Source organism: Coenobita brevimanus, chromosome 74 (genome assembly GCF_032717465.1).
Source record: "Coenobita brevimanus isolate Jiangsu-jjx chromosome 74, ASM3271746v2, whole genome shotgun sequence".
NCBI classification, from domain to species: domain Eukaryota; kingdom Metazoa; phylum Arthropoda; class Malacostraca; order Decapoda; family Coenobitidae; genus Coenobita; species Coenobita brevimanus.
This window is the reverse complement of record NC_137027.1, coordinates 29245553-29258383: the sequence shown is the minus strand read 5'-3', so window position 1 is coordinate 29258383 and position 12831 is coordinate 29245553.

The window sequence follows — 12831 nt, the reverse complement described above, 5'->3', positions numbered from 1 at the left end:
TGTCCTCCTTGCATTTTCCATTCAACCTCTCCATCAGTTTTATTGCCCTTTCAGCAATGATACGTTGGTCCGTTGTGTGTTCAGAGCAGTTCGTTCCTTGCTCCAGTGGGTGTCAAGCCACTTCAGCGTGCTGGGGCACTTGAGTTCTTTAACGCTGGTCAGTAGGTTTCTATTGGACATCTCTTTGAATTTCTGATCAGAAAACCACGCCTCTTACCGTCCATAGGCAATAAAGCATGCTTTTATCTCCAATTTGCCTCTCCAGTTTGGAAGCAGAAAATACGCGATTAGGGTGTAAATTGACCTTGAATTCCAATGGGCGCTATGTAATGATGGTCGTTTCCTCCATTTAATTATTGGAAATGCCCTTGTTCCTTGTACAACTGGAATGCTTTGCACAATTCATACAGGAACCTGAAGTCATCCCTCCGTCCCATATTTTCACCCATTTCAATTTTCTAACCTGCTTCAAAAGAACTTTGTAGTTCCATATAGTTTTCAGTTAGTTTCTCAACACTACTCGTAACTCAAATTTGGCTTAGTGGAAACCTTTGTCACAAACAAGTCCAAAACATGCTTCATGATCCTGTCCAGTATATGACGCTGACATCCAATACATTGTGGTTTGTCCAAACCTTTTTCAGTCATTTCCTTCTGTATCCTAACCACAACATCATTCACATGTCCTATGTTTACAGTCGTTGTATCACAAATGATCATTTTAATACTTTACTAAGCATCATATTCATCTAGAACTTTCTCAAGGCCATTGAAAATATCTTGAGCTGATCCACTACTACATTTTATGATTCCCAATCTGATCTTCCTAGTTTCACTTTGAAGGCAGACTACCTGGTACTCTCAATTCGATAATTTTTTTCCATCAAAATGCAAACAATAGTTTCTCTTTTCTTGTAGTAGTCTATCTATCTATCTATTGCCAGACGCCTCACCAAATCGCCTCCAAGTCGCCCTGTCCCCCGCCATTTCACTGCCCTACTCCCAACTCACACCCCCCTCTCTCATATACCTCTCCACTCCATCCCTCCATCTCATCCTCGGCCACCCCCTCCCTCTTCCCCCCTCCACCTCACTCACATACACTCTCTTCGTCAGTCTTTCACCCTCCATCCTCTCCACATGGCCAAACCACCTCATAAAGCTCGCTATCACATCCACATCCACACCACAACGCTCCTTTATATCCTCATTCGTCTGCCTGTCTCTCCATGTGACTCCACAGGCTCCTCTTAAATAACTCATTTCCACTACTCTTACTCTTGATTTGTGTCCTTCCAACAACGTCCAAGCTTCACTTCCATACGTTAGAGTTAGTATCACAATACTGTCATGTAATAACTTTTTCACTTCCATGCTCACTTCCCTGTTTCTTATCACTGCTTTCAAAGAACCAGCAACCTTTCTTCCCTGCTGTACCCTTTCAAGCACTTCACCCTCCAAACCTCCATCCTTACTCATCACACTACCCAAGTACTTAAACGTACTCACATTTTCCAATTCCTCACCATCCAACCTCGCTGTACATTCACTGACTTCACCTCTCTCAAAGACCATCACTTTACTCTTCCCTACAGTCATCTTTAGATTCCGTTTCTTACACACTCTCCCAAACTCATCCACCAAGCCTTGCAGCTCCCCTTCGTCTTCACTCAACAACACAGTATCATCTGCAAACAACAGTACAGGGAGTTTCCAAACACTATCCTCTCTCACCAGGGCCACTCCAACATCCACTACCCTACCTTGTACCTTTTTTATTACCCCATCCATGTACAGATTTAACAACCACGGAGACATGACACATCCCTGTTTCAACCCAACTTTCAAAGAGAAAAATTCACTTAGTTCACCATCCACACGCACTGCAGCCTTCGCACCATCGTACATACTCTTCACAGCATTCAGCAACTTCCCATCTACTCCATATATTCTTAATACTTTCCACAATCCTTGTCTATCCACCCTGTCATATGCTTTCTCCAAATCCATGAAATCCGCATACAATTTCTTTCCCTTCTCTAGAAACTTTTCCACTAAAGATCTAAGAATGAATATCTGATCTACACAACCTCTTCCCTTCCTAAAGCCTCCCTGTTCTTCTCCAACTAATTTCTCTGTACCTTCTCTAACTCTGTCAATAAGTATCCTACCACACACTTTTCCTATTATACTAAGAAGACAAATGCCCCTATGATTACCACACAATTCTTTTTCCCCTTTTCCTTTGTACAAGGGAAGAACTATACCTGACTTCCAATCCTCCGGGACTCTATCTTCCTCCCAGGCCAATCTGCACATCTTCCACATCCATTCTACTACTATCTCTCCCCCATGCTTCAGCATTTCACCACACACTCCTTCAATTCCTGAGGCTTTCCCCAATTTAAATTTCTTCATTGCTTCCACAACTTCTACCCTACTGATTTCTTCCTGTCTTCTCACCTCCCTCCTTCTCCCAGCCATTCCCCAACCACTTATACTCGCATTACTTCCATCCTCTATGTTCAACAATTCCGTAAAGTGTTCTCTCCATCTGCTCACTTTTTCTCCCTTCTCCACTAGCAATTTACCATTTTTATCTTTCACTCCCCTGCTAACTTCAGTTCCACCCTGTCTTACTCTTTTCACCTCTTTCCAGAACATTTTCTTACAGTCCCTCCACTTTACACTCAAATTCCTTCCAAATTCCTCATCCACTTTCTTCTTACTCTCTCTCAATAATCTTTTCACCTCTCTCTTTCTTTCTACATATAACTCTCTCTTCCGCCTCTCAACTTCTTCCACGCCCCTATTTCTCATCCAATCATTGTATGCTTTCTTCTTTTGTGCCACAGCCTGTCTCAACTCTTCAGTCCACCACGCTGTTCCTTGCACCCCCCTCCGTCTTCTCTTCCTTCCACACACCACATCACATGCTGCACATATTTCTTCTGTAAATATCCTACACACACCTTCCACGTCTCCCATCTGCTCCTATTCATATTTGTCCAATCATTCCTCCACTTCTCTCTTATACTCTGCCTTTTTCTCATCCTCTTGTAACCTTTCCACTCTCCTTGCAACTACTCCTTCCTCTCGTCTTTCCCTTCTTCTATTCCTCGATCTTACTTGAACTTTAACTCTGGCCACCAGCAAGTAGTGGTCAGAAAGTCCACTCCCCCAACCACTATAAACTCTTCCATCCAATATACATCTTCGCATCCTTTCATCCACACACACATAATCAATCATTGCCTTCCTTTCACTCAATTCACCACCCACCCTTCTCATCACTCGCCATGTATACCTGTGGATCATTTTATGCCTGAAGAGGGTATTGGCTATCACCAACCCCCTCCCAGCACAAATGTCCACTAACTCATTCCCATTCTCATCTATCTCAGCAGGCACACCCCACTCACCAACTATTCTATCCACCTTCACATTCCCAACTTTATCACTCATATCACCGATCAAAAACACTCATTCCTTCCAAACTTTTCCATGCACACTTCTACATTTGTCCAGAACTCTTCTCTCACTCTTCTAGCACGATCTTGCGTTAGCGCATACACACACACAATCGCCCACATTTGTATTCCAACTTTCAACTTTACCCACACAATCCTTGACCCAACTGATCCATACTGTCTTATGCTCTTCTTCCATCTTTTACTCACAACTATACATACTCCTTCCTTTGCCCTCTCATTCTCGCCTACTCCTGCACATATATCCCATCCATATTCCCATTCTCTCACACTTTCTCCTCTCCATTTTGTTTCAGTTACTCCACATACATCCACTTTCACACCCTCAAGCACCTGGACAATCTCTTTCTCTTTCACCTCATCATTCGCTCCTCCTACATTCCATGTACCCATTACCAAGTCCTTTGTCCGGTCCTGGGTCGTCATCGTTTGGTCAGTCCTTGTCCGAGGCTTCTTGTTTGTTTTTTTAGTTAGTTGTTTTCCGGGGAGGGGCACTAACCCTCCGCCAACCCTTTTAGTCGCCTTTAACGACAAGCAGGGATACTGAGGGAGTATTCTTGAAAAACCCCCCTACCCCCAGGGGGTAGGGGGTTTTACTACTAATTGTAGTATTAATTTTACTACTGCTTGTAGTAGTAATTTTATTACTACTTGTAGTAGTAATTTGATTTATTCCTTCTGTTTTTCTCCAGCCCTGACAACGCCATACCATACACCAGCGAGTATAGGTGAGGAAACAGGGATGCGTTCATTACCGAGAGTTTAGCACATACAAGATGCTTATTGGTTGACAGTGAATGACCTGTTACCAATTTCGGTGCATGGTATGTTGAAGATAGCGTCTTCCTTGTACTTGGGGCTTCTTCGTTGGTAAAGTTCTCTGTATCACTTGTGGACACACTTGAGGTAGTATCTTCAATCTCATATGATGTAGCAACTTGCTGTGTTATTGGAGTATCACTTGTTTCACAGTGTTTTCTCCTCTTTGATGGATGGATTGAGAATAATGCTGCAAGTTCATGTGTACTGTATCCGACTTTTCCACCAGATGTAACTTGTTTATGATAAAGTTCCCTATCTTCCCTGCAAAGCCACTCCCCATCAACTTTGGTTATGTGAACAAGATTTTTCAGCTCGTTTTGAAACACTTCTTTTGGTTTTCTTTGGTAGCTTTCATATTCACTGATCAATTTGTTCAGCCTTGCTTTAAGCGTTAGTTGACTCAGAGTAAACTTTTGCCATAACTGGCTTAGTTCGCCATATTTTTGTTGAATCCTGCTTTTCTTCAGTTTGTCTTCTTCTAATAACACATGGTACCTTCTCAAAATATCACGTTTTGAAGACATTATAACACAGTCAGTCAAACTTCCTATCCAGGGCAGATTACGCCACTTCATATAATTTGACTCTGGCAGGTTTGCACCCCATTTCTGCGCGTTCTTCACAACAAAATCACTAGATTTGAAGTTTGCCATGGTATTGCCCTCTCGATAAGCACCAGATACCTTGCGAACACAGTAAGAGTAGAAATATATCGATCTTGACTCAACAGCACAAACTGTAAAAAATACGCAGATTTAGCCGAATGGAAAATGTTTGTGTGGGGAGACTTTTTTAAAGCAAATGTAAAACCAGCATCATATGTGTGATTTATACATTAAAGTTCATCATCCAGCATAGTGGGGCTTTTAAAATGGGTAAAAAAAAAAATTTCTCCTAACCGTAATATATATATATATATATATATATATATATATATATATATATATATATATATATATATATATGGTAGGTGGGGGCTCTCACCATCCACTCACTCGATGTAGCGCTGCTCTCTGGTGTCTGCCCTTTCTTCTCCTTCATCCTTCTTTCTTTCCATCCTCTTCTGTCCTTCTTTCCTTCATTCTTTCCTCGTTCTTCTATCTGCGGGTGACTTTACATTCCCTCTTCTGTCTTTCTTTCCTTCATTCTTTCCTCTTCCCTCTGGCTGTGGGTGACTCTGCATTGAGTGACAAGCCAAATGGTTTCCTGTACACCAGGAAACCATTTACTACGCTGGATGGTAACCATATAGCCAAATTTTAGCGCCTGGTGGTTTAATGGTCAATTATGGAGCTCCAATCGGATTGAGCCGGTGAAGGTTTAAATTCAAGGGGAGGTTGGGGTTAATTGCTCACGTAATGCCACTCAGGGATGAGTGAGGCTGGTCACCCTCATTTTAAATGTCAGGAGCAACTTGCCTAGCCCCGGGCTCCTACGCTCCTCATGGGGCAACGTAGGATTGGATGATGAATGAATGAAAAAATATTAATATATATATATATATATATATATATATATATATATATATATATATATATATATATATATATATATATATATAAGCAGCTGCTCTTTGCAGATGATACTGCACTGATGGGACAGTTAGTAGAGGAGTTTGGAAGGGTGTGTGAAAGGAGGAAATTGAAAGTAAATGAGAATAAGAGTAAAGTGATGAAGTGTACGAGATAGGTAGATGGTAGGAGGATGAATATAGTTTTGAATGGTGAGTTGCTTGAGGAGGTAGAGTGTTTTAAGTATTTAGGGTCACATGTTGCTGTGGATGGTAGAATTGATGCAGAACTGAAGTTTAGAATGAATGAAGTAGGAAAGGTGCTGGGAGGAATGAAGGAAGTGTTTAGATGTCGTTCGCTTGGAATGAATGTAAAGAGAAGGCTGTATAAGGGTGTTGTGGTACCGACTGCGTTATATGGGGCTGAAACATGGAATATGGGTGTAGCAGAGAGGAAAAGTCTGAATGTAATGGAGATGAGCTGTCTGAGGAGTATGTGTGGAGTGACGCGTATGGATCGAGTGAGATATAATGAAGTGCGAAGGAGAACCGGACTAGTTTGGAAGATGGCTGATCGAATTGAGCAGAGGGTGTTGCGATGGTTTGGGCATATGGAGAGAATGGATAATGGGCGATTGGTGAAAAAGATAACTAGGTCTGACGTGAGAGGTGTAAGGCTGAGAGGGAGACCACGAATAGGATGGATGGACAGTGTGAAGAGAGCGTTGGATGCGAGAAGGATGTCTGTTGAGCAAGGGAGAGTGGCTGTGCGTGACAGAAATAAATGGAGAGAAATTGTGAATGAATAAATGATGACTCAGCCCTGAGGGGATATTCTCCTGCATTTGGTCTAATCAGATGATCATGTCAGGTGCGGGTTCTACTATGATGTGGCAGGGGTAAACCAGCTCTACTGTCGGGCTTTGCTGCGGATGTCATTGATAGCACTGCTCATTTGACCCTCGTGCGGTGTGGTGTAGTGAGGATCTGTCCATTCTCCCTTTTGGGGCTAAGATGCGAATGAATGTGTTTGAGTGGATGAGTAATTTGGGAGTGTGTCGTCCTGTCTCGGCTACCTTCACTTCCTTGGGGGAAGCAGCCTAGGTATATAGATAGATAGATGAAGCCTCTGTGGTACAGTGGTAAAGTGTGCGTTATCGTACACTGATGAACGAGGGTTCGCGCCCCGCCAGGATAATAATCTTTGGGAGCGTTCTCCTGGCCACGTATTGCTTGGCTGACATAGGGCGTGCTGTGGTTGAACCAGTGTCGCATACTTTAAAGTAAGCTTGCACCCAGTCGACTTGCGCGGGCCATTACACTTGGATCACAGACTACACACACATCCAAAGTCACTCCAACGCAACAGTTACACTTACAAGCACCTCTAACCGTACATACAATCTCTACCAGACAGCCTAAGCCACTCGGTAGAGATACATTGGCTGTATCGTCCCCACTTCGGTGGGGATAGGCCGGTCCTGCAGTGGACACTCAAACGGCTGATGAGAGATTATATATATATATATATATATATATATATATATATATATATATATATATATATATATATATATATATATATATATATATATGTATATATATATAGGTGGGGCGCTCACCATCCACTCACTCGATGCAGTGCTGCTGTCGGGTGTCTGTCCCTTCCTCTCCTCCACCCTTCTTTCCTTCCATCCTCTGCAGTCTTCCTTTCCTTCATTCTATCCTTGTCCTTCTGCCTACGGTTAATATTACACTCCTTCTTCTGTCTTTCATTCCTTCATTCTTTAATCTTCCTTCTGCCTGTGGATGACTCTGCACTGAGTGACAAGCCAAATGGTTTCCTGTAAACAAGGAAACCATTTACTACGCTGGGTGGTAACCATAAAACCAAATTTTGGCGCCTGGTGGTTTAGTGGGTAATTATTGCGCTCCAGTCGGATTGAGCCGGTGGTGGTTTATATCCAAGGGCTGGTTAGGGTTGATTGTTCATGTAATGCCACTCAGGGATGAGTGAGGCTGGTCACTCCCATTGTAATATCAGGACCAGCTGCCCAGCCTCGGGCTCCTACGCTCCTCAGGGGGCAATGTAGGATTCGATGATGGATGGATGGATGTGTGTGTGTGTGTGTGTGTGTGTGTGTGTGTGTGTGTGTGTGTGTGTGTGTGTGTGTGTGTGTGTGTGTGTGTGTGTGTGTGTGTGTATGTGTGTGTGTATATATATATATATATATATATATATATATATATATATATCATCATCATCATCAGCCATTACAAGTCCTATGCTGAACAAAGGCCTCCCCCAGCCTTCTCCACGAACTCCATGACTGAGCCAATCTTTGCCACGATTTCCCTGCAAATTTCTCTATCTCATCTCTCCACCTCCTGTCTGGTCTTTTTCTGCTATGCCTACAATCTCTTGGTGTCCAGGCAGTCAGCCTCTAGCTCCATCGGTTATCTCTTACTCTTCCTACATGATCTATCCACCTCTATTTCTGTTCTTTTATAACTTCTGTGATATCTTTGACTTTAGTCTACCCTCTCAACGAAGTTGATCTTTTCCTGCCTCTTAAACATATTCCGAACACTCACTTTTTCATTACTCTCCAAGAACGAATTAATTTACCTTCCATCTATTTTTTCAGTTTCCACGTCTCACAACTATACATCATAGCTGGAATTATACGTTCGTTATATACTTTTCATTTCATACATTTTCCCCTGTGGCGGGGGGGACACAACCTGGCCGCACTATGGGGTGGTACTACTACTCTGCGGCCAGGTTGTGTTAGGAAGAATACTGCCACCGTATTCCCTGCGTGTCGTAAAAGGCGACTAAAAGGGGCGGGGTGAGGGGACTAGGGACCCCCTCCTCTGTTTTGTAGTTCCTAAAAAGAGACAGGCCAGAGAAAGGGATGGGGGATGGAGTTATCCCCGTACCCTGAAGATTGGGTCTATGAATGTGCGTGGATGTACTACGATTGAGGCTAAAAGGGAGGAGATTGGGAGAATGTTTGTGAGAAGAAAGTTGGATGTGTTAGCTTTGAGTGAAACGAAGATGAAAGGGAAGGGGGAATCTATGTTTGGAAGTGTGAATGGAAGATTGTCAGGTGTTGATAGAGGAAGGGCAAGAGAAGGTGTGGCCTTGTTAGTGAGTCCGGAAGTTCAGCAATGTGTGATTGAATGGAAGGAGGTGTCATCGAGACTGATGTGGGTGAAAGCGAAATTTGAACGTGAGTTGTGGGTGTTTGTGAGTGCATATGGGCCTGGTAGTGAAAGGGATGAACAAGAGAGGGAGTCTTTCTGGAATGATGTTGATGAGTGTCTGCAGAGTTTTGAAGCGAATGTGAATGTGGTAATGATGGGAGATCTGAATGCTAGAGTGGGAAATGTAGCAGTTGAAGGTGTAGTTGGTATGCATGGTGTGCCTGGAAGAAATGAAAATGGGGAACGAATGATAGCGATGTGTGTTGAGCGAGAGATGGTGATTGGGAATACGCTGTTTGAGAAGAAAGATATTTATAAGTATACATGGGTGAGACAGGAGGGTGGAAGGGTTGTTGATAGAGCCTTGATGGACTATGTGGTTGTGTCTAGGAATGTAATAGGAAGATTGTTGGATGTGAGAGTTCTGAGAGGGGAGGGTGGAGGTATGTCTGACCACTACCTGGTGGAGGGAAAGTTAAGAGTAGGAAAGAGATGGATGAGAGCTAGGAGGGTTAGGTGTGGCAGGGAGGTTTTGAAAGTGAGTGAGTTGGATAAAAGAGAGAAAAAGATAGAGTATCAGGAGAAATTGAAAGATGAGTGGAACGCAGTGAAAGATCGGGAAAATGGCAGCGTGGAGGAGGAATGGCAGTTGTTTAAGAGTGCTGTGGTGGGGCATGCAGAAGAGGTGTGTGGTGTGAGACGTGTGGGTGGTGGTGTAAGAAAAGGAAGTGAATGGTGGTGCGAGGAAGTAAGTATGGCTGTGGCAGAGAAGAGACGTGCATATGAAGTGTGGCTGCAGAGGAAGGATGAGATGTCATATGAAAGGTATAAGGAGAAGAGGAATAGAGCGAGAAGGGCTGTGCGTGATGCTAAAGTGGCAGCAGATGAGAGGTGGGGTAGGCGGCTGACAGAGAATTTTCAGCAGAATAAGAAAATGTTTTGGAAGGAGGTGAAAAGGGTGCGAAAGGGAGAGTCTGGGAAGGAAGAACGAGTAAAAGCAGAGGATGGAAGGATGTTAATTGAGATGGATGCAGTAAGGAAGAGATGGGCAGAGTATTTTGAAAGATTGTTAAATGTAGAGGAGGAAAGGGTGGCTGAGATTGTGGCGGATGGAAGGGTGCAAGGAATAAATGTGTTGGGAGAGTTGAATGATTCTTTGATCACGAAGGAAGAAGTGGAGAAGGCAGTAAAGGAGATGAAAACAGGGAAAGCTGCAGGTATAGATGGGTGTGCTGTGGAATGCCTGAAGGGTGGTGGAGTGACTATTGTTGACTGGTTAGTAAGATTGTTGAATGTGTGCTTTGAGAAAGGTATGGTGCCAATTGACTGGGCAAGTGCTTGTGTGGTCCCGTTGTATAAAGGCAAGGGTGATAAGTATGAATGTACTAGCTTTAGGGGTATAAGTCTGTTGAGTGTTGTAGGTAAGGTGTATGGTAGAGTGTTAATTATGAGAGTTAGAGAGGGTACAGAGGGAGTGATTAGTGATGAGCAGTGTGGCTTTAGGAGAGGGAGGGGATGCGTTGATCAGGTGTTTGCTGTGAGACAAGTGTGTGAAAAGTATTTAGCGAAAGGCAAGGATGTGTTTTGGGCATTTATGGATTTAGAGAAAGCGTATGATAGAATTGATAGGGAGGCTTTGTGGACTGTTTTAAGATTGTATGGACTTGATGGTAGGTTACTAAAAGGGGTGAAAAGTTTTTATGTAAATAGTAGAGCGTGTGTAAGAGTGGGAAATGCTGTGAGTGATTGGTTTCCCGTGAGAGTGGGGCTGCGACAGGGATGGGTGATGTCGCCTTGGTTGTTTAATATTTACATGGATGGTGTTGTAAGGGAGGTGAATGCAAGAGTTTTAGGTGGTCTGAGTCTGGTAAATGTTGATGGAGGAGAGTGGAATCTGAAGCAGCTGCTGTTTGCAGATGATACTGCACTGGTGACTGATTCAGAGGAGAGATTGAGACAGTTGGTAGAGGAGTTTGGAAGGGTGTGTGAAAGGAGGAAATTGAAAGTAAATGAGAATAAGAGTAAAGTGATGAAGTGTACGAGGTTGATAGATGGTAGGGGGATGAATATAGTTTTGAATGGTGAGTTGCTTGAGGAGGTAGATTGTTTTAAATATCTAGGGTCACATGTTGCTGTGGATGGAAGAATAGATGCAGAAGTGAAGTTTAGAATAAATGAAGTAGGAAAGGTGCTGGGAGGAATGAAAAAAGTGTTTAAATGTCGTTCGCTTAGAATGGATGTAAAGAGAAGGCTGTATGAGGGTGTTGTGGTACCGACTGCATTATATGGGGCTGAAACATGGAATATGGGTGTAGCAGAGAGGAAAAGTTTGAATGTAATGGAGATGAGATGTCTGAGGAGTATGTGTGGAGTGACGCGTATGGATCGGGTGCGAAATGATGAAGTGCGAAGGAGAACTGGAGTTGTTCGGGAGATGGCTGGTAGAGTTGAGCAGAGGGTGTTGCAATGGTTTGGACATATGGAGAGAATGGATAATGAGCGATTGGTGAAAAAGATAACTAGATCTGATGTGAGAGGTGTAAGGCTGAGAGGAAGACCACGAATAGGATGGATGGACAGTGTGAAGAGAGCGCTGGATGCGAGAGGGATGTCTGTTGAGCAAGGAAGAGTGGCTGTGCGTGACAGAAATAAATGGAGAGAAATTGTGAATAAATAAGTGATGACGCAGCCCTGAGGGGATATTCTCCCGCATTTGGTCTGATCAGCTAGTCAGGTCAGGTGCGGGTAAGGGGATGGGTCTGTTATGATGTGGCAGGGGTAAACCAGTTCTGCTGTCGGGCCCTGCTGCGGATGTCACTGATTGCATTGCCCAGTTGACCCTTGTGCGGTGTGGTGCGGTGAGGATCTGTCCGTTCTCCCCTTTGGGGCTAAGATGCAAATGAATATGTTTGAATGGATGAGTAAATGGAGAGTGAGTCGTCCTGTCTCGGCTACCTCCCTTTCCTTGGGGGAAGCAGCCTAGGTATATAGATAGATAGATAGATTTCATACAAACTGGCATGCTACACTTCATAATATCTCCATGTTTACCGAAAGCTTTCCGTCCAATTTTAATGCGTCTTTTTATTCCGTCATCATGATCTTTCGTTAACTTTAGTATTTGCCCCAAGTGATTTTACTCCTCGACTTCTTCAGAAGTTCCTTCACTTATCGTGATGACTCTCTTTGGTGTTTGTGGATTAAACATTAGTTTTACTCGGGTTCATCTTTGGCCCTACTTTGAGACTTTCTCTGTTCAGGTCACTTAACATTTTTTGCAATGTCTCTGCTGTTTCTGAGGTTAGACAAACGTCATCTGCAAATCTTAAGTAGTTTAGCTTTTCTCCATCTATTTTCACTCGTTTGTTTTCCCAGTCTAGCTTTATACCTTCTAGGCATGCTGCAAATAATTTTGGTGAAACTGTATCTCCCTGACTGCACACCCTTCTCAGTCTAAAAAATTTTCCAGAGTCTTTATGGAATTTAACTGTAGCAGTTCCGTCTTCATATATGTTTTCAAGCAATTTTTCGATGTTACCATTCACTCCTTGTTCTCGGAATGAATTTGTAATTGCTATGTGCTATAATGAGTCGAAAGCCTTTTCGTAATCAACAAAACCAAAGCACAGTGGTTTATTATAACCTGTATTATTCTCAGTTTGCTGATTTATTGTGTGTAGATGATCAGTAGTCGAATACCCGCATCGGCATCGTGCCTGTTCACGAGGATGGTTTTCCTACAGATTTGTTATTCTGTTCGTAAGGACTTTAGTGAAGAGTTTGTAAATGATAATAAGC